Source organism: Hippichthys cyanospilos, chromosome 21, assembly GCF_059441005.1.
Source record: "Hippichthys cyanospilos isolate Australia breed blue-spotted pipefish chromosome 21, RoL_Hcya_1.0, whole genome shotgun sequence".
Classification (NCBI taxonomy): domain Eukaryota; kingdom Metazoa; phylum Chordata; class Actinopteri; order Syngnathiformes; family Syngnathidae; genus Hippichthys; species Hippichthys cyanospilos.
In genome coordinates, this window is record NC_142389.1 from 12,475,589 (window position 1) to 12,485,000 (window position 9,412).

The window sequence follows — 9,412 nt, forward strand, 5'->3', positions numbered from 1 at the left end:
CATTTTTCTTTACTGTGTGGCGAAGTATTAAGTATACTAAGTATACTAACTGCGTAAAAATGGCAGAAAAATTACAGTGATCAATTTTTCAGTTAAAATGGTGTGACTATAGAGTACAAGGGTTATCCAGGGCCACCTTAAATTTCCACCCCTGTTGGGAGTGCATAAAACATTGTAGAGATTTTTTTTTAACTTCCTAATTTAAGCAGGTTGGAACATTTCAAAACCTTGTTTAATCTTAGTTTGTACCATCTTTGTAGGCATTCCACTTTGGAGGTTAGTGAACATTCTTGACAAAATCTAGCATTATGAGATTTTTAGACGCTTGTTCTTTCTCTGGATTTATCTATCTTCAAATAATGAGCAGACACATCACATTTTGGGCCACTGCCAGTCCTTGAGATACTAAAGTTTAAGGCACGGCCTTCAAAACACTCACTCACACACAAACACCCCCAGTATACACACACGCACACACACACACACACACACACACACTTCCTGTTGGATTCTGTTCTCGCTCTTCTCAGAAATCGAGTCATGACTTTGGAAATGGAATGTTCTGGACCTTGTCAGCAGGGTTTGGGACCAATCAAACATTCACAGTCAGCCGGGCCAAGTTCTTACATACTCCGCACTGCCCAGGTTAAAGCCAGTTTGACCTTTCCGTGCCACTTTTGAGGGAAAGTCCCACTGCAGCCTTGCAAAAAAAAAAAAAAAAGTGGACCTGTGTCATTTTGCTGTCAATGCTGACTGCTTCATGGTCAAGATGTTTGCTGTTTTTTGTTTTTGTTTTGTTTTGTTTTCTTTTTTTTTAAACCAAGAGTAACAGGCTATCAAAGTCTATTAAGTTGGACACGAAATGGCTGAAATGGCTTTTGGCTTCTCCATCTTCAAGTTGACATTTGCATTAATCACCCTGGCTCCCGCTTGGCTGACGTTCATCAACAAGGCTCCAAGTCGCTGCATGCACCCTACTCTGCTCCACTTATCAACTTGAAATGAGTATCCTCCTCTGTCAGCTGGGCTCGTTATTTTGTTTCCATGGGGGAGGAGAGGTGTCGCCAGAGATCTGTTTGCTTTATCTCAAATTCCTCCCCTTCCTAATGCAGCAAGAGTCATTCGAGATTCCCCAGATTGTTTTAATGGACGGTGAGCTCAGCCTTGACCTAAACAAATGTGGTTTGGATCCTCAGAGAGTTGCTATAAATAGGCTCGTCTTATGGCAGGAGATAGCTGATATCCAAAGAGGTCCATGGGCATGATTGGGAAGGAACTGTCTGCCTTCCTCCTGCGCAAAACCTTGACTAGGAGTCAGTCGAGAGACAGTTATGTCAGGGCTTTTAAAAAAAGACAAAAGGAGAGGTTTCAACAGAACAAAGAGGTGGAACAAGTGTTACTAGTTATGATGGCCACATAGACTTTGTAAGTCATTCACTGCCATTAACAACTATATACATCACAGATCATTTTTTTTACAAGTTTGGCAGTGAATGAGTTAACATCTTAACAGATTTTTAAAATGGGAGAAGACCCTGCATGATGAAGGCGAAATGAGCATGTGCGACACTTCATTGCTGTCATTGCTAGCAAGGTAAATGTAGCTTGGCTAGAGGTCAGCATTCGTTCATATTCTGAGCTATTTTGACTGTCTTCCACAAACAATGGGAGTCAATGAACCTTTTTGGTATGCATATAAAAAATAAGAATGAAGTGGACTGTTGGGCAAGTTACAAAGCTAAAGCATTATTTTTTATTACTGTCATTTCAAAGTAATTGGTTACATTACAGTATTACTGTATTTGAAATGTAATGCATTATACTACTACTGCATTACTTTTATATTACTCTCACCACCTTTAGCTCATTACACATCCGACAACAAGAGAAACAAAAACTACAGCAAAAAGTGTCCCATGAGTGCCACCAGCGTAACCTGAGATGCGCACAGAGGAGCAAGTCTGATTGCCCAGAGACTCTGGAACGCCCGATGAGATGGACCCGGTGGGGTAAGTCAGGAGAACGTCTGGAACACCAGATGGGGTGAGCCCAGTGGGGTGAGTCAGGAGGGTGTCCGGTACGGTCAATAAGGTGAAGCAGATGACCCCAGGCGGGCTTGCGCCCCAGGAGTCACTGCAAACTAGCTGACGTTGTTAACCTCAGGTGACCGGCTGGCGAAGACTCAAGAGGCGGCGGCAGGGGGGGGGACAACTGCAGCAGCTCGACTGAGACTCTGAGGGCGACTGCAGTTGATCGTCCTGTGGCTCTGAAGGCCGACTGTAGCGGCTCGGCCTGTGGCGCAGAGGGCGACTGCAGCGCGGCTACCAGGAACCTAGAGAGAAGCGGCAGCAGCATGACTAGGGAATAGTTAAGCATGTTCTGCGCCTGGACAGGGAACTGAAGACTTGGGCGGACTGGAGAACTCTGGAGACTTGCAGAGGGTGTACCGGGACTGGGGCATGGTGACGAGGCAACAACTGATGAAACTTACCATGCCGCCCCGGGAGGGACAGAAGGCTAAGCGGGTGCCACGATAAAGTTCACGGTCACGATAAAAGAATCAAAATCATCACTATCGGACTCGGAAGAGCGCTTGCTGGGTTAGAGAAATTTAGGGTCGCAATAAAAATTCTTGTAAAGAGCTGGACTGGGATGAACGAACTTAGATCCAGAAATCGAGTGGAATTTAATAAAAGGGAGGCCATCTTCAATATCGGAATAGTCCGAATCCAACATGTAGCGTAGAGGCCGTGTAGGTGACTAGAGCGGCTCGGACGGAAATGAGGGGGGTGGATAGTGATAGAGGTCTGAAGAAGTCGGAATAAAGAAAAATGTGAGGGGGCAAAATAGTGGGATAAGGGAGCTCGGACACACAGGTGTGAAGCAAAGAAGAAGGAAGCGTTGATGACGAGTACAGAGCGGTGTTAGAGGATGCGGAAGAAGAAAGCGTGGAGGACGGGTAGAGAGCTGTGTTAGAGGGGGGGGTCGGGAGAGCGCATCAAAGAGGAACAGATAAGAGGGCTTACTTGGGGGGAACGAGGAAAAAGGCGACAGGCTAAGAACGGTTGCGTTCGTCTGGTTTGCGAGCTTCCTGCAGGGTCCGGTGAAGGTCGGGTCATTCTCATGAATGGGCATGGTGAGTGGAGTGGTAAGTGCGAGAGGATGGACCCAAGACTGCAAGGAAGCCAGGAGGGGGTATGCTCAAAAATTGATGTTTTAATAAGCAAACAAGGCTAGAGCCGAAATAGACAAAAACTGGACAAAGTAGCAAAAGAACTAAACTTATGAGGAACAGCGACCGGGAAACACGCGAGCGATAAGGCAATTGCAGACAGTGCAGAAACAACAGCATGGAGGTAACAATGCAATGACCGGACAACTAGCAGTAACAATCATACAGCTTATATACACATGACACTAATTAGAAAGAACACGGAACAGCTGGGAGAGAACGAGAGGCAGGGGAAGCTGATTTGCTGACACATGGGGTCAGGAACACACGGGCAACAGGTGGAATAAATCACACAATGACGAGAGACGTGGGAGGGAACACAACAAGGACCTACAACCAAATAGTACATGAAAAAAAACAAACCCGACAGAACGTGACACATTGTCCATATTCACCATTTTCAGGCAAAAAATGCATTACCTATTCTCATTTGTAACGAGTACAATATTACTATTTTTGTGTGTGTAATATATTACATTACCGCATTACAGTAAAAAGCACTACATTAATTACATTACTTTTGTAATGCATTACTCCCAACTCTAAGAAGTAATTTAAAACATGAGAAAAAAATATTTTATTAATTTGTAAAAAAGTACCGTAATCTCCGTATTCATAATTAACGTTTCAATATCCAACAAACTGTATTTACATCTAAGATGAAGTATCATTATCCAAAGTCACTGAGAGGCACGGATAAAAGATGAAACACCCCTGAACTAGGCTAACTGTTAGCCTATCTAATAGCTACGTTGCAGTTACCAGCATTTCTTCCTGTTTGTGTGCAGCAACTGTGAGCTTCATCGGGATTTGCTGTCAGAAATAATATTGAACAGATTTTACATTTACGGTTTTGTAATATATTGATTGTTTTAATTGCTACAATAATATTTTACATGTACAATCAGGCCTTTCCAGACTTTGATCAGAAAGGAGGAAGAGGAATTTTTCAATTTGACTTATGGGGCTTGTAATATACTAGTCAGTTACACCCCCTCCCCTCCCTCCGTAGAATTGAGTGATAAATACATGCTGATAAGAAAAAATGCCAGAATCATTAATCTGCCCTTTGCCTCATTTATTCTTAGTTGGCAAAGCGGGTTGAATGCCAAATCACTGAGGATTTATTTATGTGCACAGCGAGTGATTAAGCCAAGGAGAAATTAAATTCCTCAAATGATTATTCCCCCCACTTCCTGTATTCTCATAAAAGAAAAGACTTGCAGGTGCTGTTGGAACATTGCTCATGCTTTCCTTCAAACTCAATCCGGGCACCCGTGCCAGATGGAAGGGTGGCGTTCCATCCGATGTGCCCAGCCAAGCCAAATATCCACCTGGCAACAGCTGAGCCTGCGGTGAAATATACGACATCTTATTAATATTTTCTCTGTTTGATCTGGAAAAAACTGCCTCACGCTCGTTTAGAAAGACCTCATTTGACTCGTCCGAATCTAAAAGACATGGCCTCAAGGACTACTTCAGGGTAGTAGTTAAGGTTAGAGTGAGGAGGGAGGGAATGTCATAAAAAAAGTCTTTATTCCTGATTCCAGATATTGTAGCAATGCCATGACATGCATAAAAAGTCACTGAAAGCGTTTTCTTGTTTTGATTCCTCAGAATGATTAAACCTCATCACACAATATATTCCGTGGGAAAAAAACTTAAAATTGTGACTCGTGAGCATTATGACATTTATGTCACATTAGTTTGGCGCACTTTGTTTCCTTATCCGTGGGTTAAAAAAAAATAAAATCAAATACATTACAATCAAAATTTTAATTTAAAATAGGCAGCTTGGTGTGATAGTGATAATTTGGTTGAATTTTGACATGTCCCAAGATTTTGTGTTCTGCCATTCCAGACTCTATGCAGAGGTGTGAATGCAAAGGTGAAATTGAAGGATCTACTGTATATTGATCATCTATCCATTTTCTATATTTCTCATCTTCACATAGCCAGATCCATCTGAGCGAGCAGAATTAGTCGGCAATCAATTGCAAGGCACAAATAGACAAATGTTCACACTCACACCAACACTTGCACTCAAGAGTCTTCAATGAAGCCGTTGTGTTAATCACTTGTCCAGTGGTTTTCAAATGGGGGTACGCAAACATTGGGATGTGAGTTTTTATGGGTATCAGCAAATATGATGTAATGCCTTCTTAACGCTGTGACAGGAACGGTACATTTTCAAATTAAGCGCAAATTAGTTGGAACATGAAGCAACTTACTGGTACATTGTGTTTTGATGACTGCAAAAAAATGTGATGGCCTTTATTTTGGGACGTTTTATACAGACGCACAGTGTTGGTGACGCAATTTTGCTGAAGACGAACCAGAAATAAAACTGATTATGTTACGTGAGCCTTCTGGATTTACTGAAGAAAATTTTTGTAGGGATACCACTGCAAATGTAGTTTCAACTTTTATTAAATCGGCACTCTGTTTTGAGCTCCGTCACTGCCAGTGCAGTTAAATTAGATCTTTGACTTCTACAGCTATCAGTGGAGCCCAGTAAAAATGGATCTTTGATGTCTCGTTGACAGTCGCACTGAATGAGTTTAAAGGGAAGTCAAAGAAAAAAAAGTTGCTTACTATGTCATGTTCTTTGCATCCTTTTTAGTTTAAGCACGATATTCTGATAAGTGTTGTGTGGAAATATAAAATAAGTGACAAAATCAACCACATTTTTTTGTCCATCACTGGGAGCAGCCATTTTGTCACTTGCTTTCGACTGAAAATGACATCACAGTTGCTCAGGTTCAGCTAACTACCAACTACAGCTCATCTTGCGAATGTCACAAGACCAAACACAGCAAACAGGTGAGCTGTGATTGGTTGTTACCTGCACCTTGAGCCACCGTGATGTCATTTTCAGTCGACTTCAGGAGACAAAATGGCCGCCCCGTGTTAGTTAGCTCAGTTTTGCGGTTGCAAGGGTCATATCATATAATACATCATATATATATATATATATATATATATATATATATATATATATATATATATATATATATATATATATATATATAATGTTGCATCCACAACTGAAGCACCATCTACATAAAATTGGGGAAGAGAACATTTGGCCGTAATTTCAGTATTATGGCTGCACGAAAATTAAATTTTGTTTTCCACAAAATAGCTAAAACATGCACATAAAATAGTAATTTGTAAATCCAAAATTGACATTTTGTGGACGTGCACTCAATTCGGTTATCTTGCTAAGAATTTTTGTTAATAAATCGTTTGTATTCATGCCCACAAATGAGTATTTTGTAGATTTTGCGTGTGTGTTGTAACATGTTGTATCCTTTTAATGTTATTTCCAGGAATATTACTAAAAAGCTCACACAAGAATGTGTAACGTCCCTGGACACAAATTGAGTGTCACGGTGACCCAGTTCCATATGACTCGGCTCCAGTCGCTTGCAGTGTGGTGAACTTCATTCCCCCACCATTTTTGGTATTTTTATTGCATCATACAGCCGCAACATATTCTCTGCTCTAGTCAGGTCACATGATTGTCTTATTCAGCGAACCCCCCGCGGCCTTGACACAAAGCCCACATCACATCTGGGGCTCTTATCTATTTCCCAACAGGGGGCCTGTTGAATTTTTTTTTCATGCGGTCATGCTTCTGTTTTGAAAACACAGCACTGGGCCCATGTGTGTGTGGACTGACCCATTTTGGTGGGAATGATCAAGCTGTTTTTGTCATTGCGTAACTTTATGACACACGACCTATGAATGCAAACAAACAGAGCAGTGGGACGATGCAGTCGTCTGACCGAGCGGGGGGGGGGGGGGTTACCATGCTTTAAAGAGGTTTATGTTTTATGTTGCTTTCACTTTATGATATCATTGTTCCAAGCAATGGCGCTAACCTCACATTGCATTATAGACTTTTAGAAAATCATTAGCTTCATAACCCGCTCTGGATGCAACATTATCTGCCAGCCAGTCTGGCACGTGTCCCCACACAGCTAGAGGAGGGCAGAAGGTTCACAAGACTTGTGATTGGCTCAGACTGGACTTCTTATGGATGTCTGAAAAAAAAAAAAAGGGGGGGGGGGGGGGGGACCATGAGTGTTATCCATCATAGTTACGGCCAAACAATTGTACGCCTGCAGAAGATATGCTACTACAGCAGACGTCTTGTGGGTTAAGAGTTTGAAACATTTAATGATTGCTCGTCTTTTTTTTCCCCCTCAGGCTTGTGGTGGTGACATAGTGTATGCGCAGAACCAATGTAAACCAATATATTTCCTCCACCAGAAAATGACATGCTTAGTGCAATATTATATCATACACAAAGTTCAACACGGGGCCTGCCCACTTACACAATGTGCAGATTCACGATTCCACTTAAAAGCATCGAAGCTAATGCAGTAAAGCTGACATGACACAATGTATTTTTGTTTTCAGCCAAGTATCCCCTAACGATCACATAGCCTTATGGGATGGAAAATGTACTTCACCACTTCTATGCCATCTGTGCCTAATTTATTAAACTTTGAAACTCCATTTGTTGTGGTATTTCTGCATATTTCATTCAGCAAGTCCAGATGGTAATTTGATTAAAATCCTCTGTTTTAGTTCTTGCTCTTCTGGTGGATAAATTGTCATTGGCAATCAGTACATTTGTATAAATGTCATACAACATATTGCAAACACAATCTACCAACAAGTTTCTAAATATTCCGGTTCATTTGCTCTTAATTTGAAAATACCGTACTGTTCCTTCCATGGCACTAAGATGCTTTGAGTGGGGGAAAAATACGTGCTGGTATTCCTCTTCGACTGTTGCCAGGTAAAATTAGGCTGTGGGTAACAGATAATTTAATTAAACAAAAATCCATAATAGATAATAGCTACAAACAAAACAAAAAAAAATTCCTGAATTCAAAATGTCTGGATGCATTTAAACTCATTTCGCACGCATGAGACGACAACACGCCTATTAGCGGCTAGCTGCGAACGTCAAAGGCTTTTTGCTGTATCCTGCAATAATTGTGTAATTGTGTAAAAACTTTTTGCCGCATGTTTTTTTTTCGGGGGGGGGGGGGGGGGGGGATACTGGAATGACTGAAGGAATATAAGATATAAAACAAGAGGTATGACGTGGCTCATGAAGTCCCAATATGCTAGAGGCTGGTACAGCGTAATGGTCCATTTCAAGCACTGCATACCTACAGAAACCCTGTGGAACGCTCGCTTACTCACTGAAGTACCTTCAAGTAAAACATCTAATGGCTAATAAATGTTGTTATAGGTTAACAAAGCATTTTTCTGCGTGCTATGCAGTTGTTAACAGATTATTTGCAGCTTTGTGTCAAACCTTGAAATCAATTGAGAATTTAAGTGTCACGTGTGGGCATGGCGGCTTGAGGCAGTGTGGGACGTGGGAAAGGTGGAACCAAAAGGACGCAGGACAGACAGGGATGAGGCTCAAAAGAGGATGTTTAATAACAACCGAAAGCAGGGTTGCTATGGACCAAAAAATACAAAGTACAACCAAAAACGCTAAACACAACTTACTGGGGCAACAGGGAACGGGAGGCAGCACGGGAAGGATGTACACGAGGGAACGCGAGGCAAGGCAGCGGAGGGAAGACGTATAACAAGGACCAGGCAGCGCAGAAAATAAACAATGACCCGACAAGAAGCGAATGCAAACTGGGAACTTAAATAGACTACACACTTAACGAGAAGACACGACACAGCTGGGGGAGAGACAAGAGGCAGGGGAAGCTGATAGGATGAGAAGGAGGCAGGTAAACAGGCAGGTGGACAAGATCAAACTAATGAGACAGGGAGGCGAGGAAGATACTATTGAAACTAAAGGGCTACTAAACAAACAACACAAAATCTCTACAACAAAACCCATAGCAGAACATAACCCAGGCAGAACGTGACATTAAGGTGCTTTGTGTTTGTGCCACATACATCAGCTGACTTGGAATTCGTGTCCAATTGAATTTTCATATCTGAAACTATTTGGTTTTATCTAAACTTTGAAGAACGCCCGACTCCCAGCATTCCTAAAGTAAAATGTGCACGTTTGAGAAGAAACCAAACCGTAAGGGGTTGACGTGCACGCGCATCAGCTGGTGGAGAGGTCAGTGCGCGTGCGCGGTTGTCTAAAAGCGTGAGCGTGCGCGTTGGTGAGTCTAGAGG

General features: G+C 42.1%; 1 protein-coding gene and 1 long non-coding RNA gene across 4 annotated transcripts in view; one reads left to right on the plus strand and one right to left on the minus strand.

The window, feature by feature from the left end:
* The window catches only part of LOC148406638 (growth factor receptor-bound protein 10-like), an 81,505-nt gene that overhangs the window by 9,279 nt on the left and 62,814 nt on the right, over positions 1-9,412 (plus strand). The window lies entirely within an intron of this gene.
* On the minus strand, positions 1,731-5,985 carry LOC148406639 (uncharacterized). The gene is made up of 2 exons (XR_015863926.1): positions 3,027-5,985; positions 1,731-2,332 (listed from the first exon to the last, which is right to left on the minus strand). It is a non-coding gene; the product is annotated as an uncharacterized LOC148406639 (long non-coding RNA).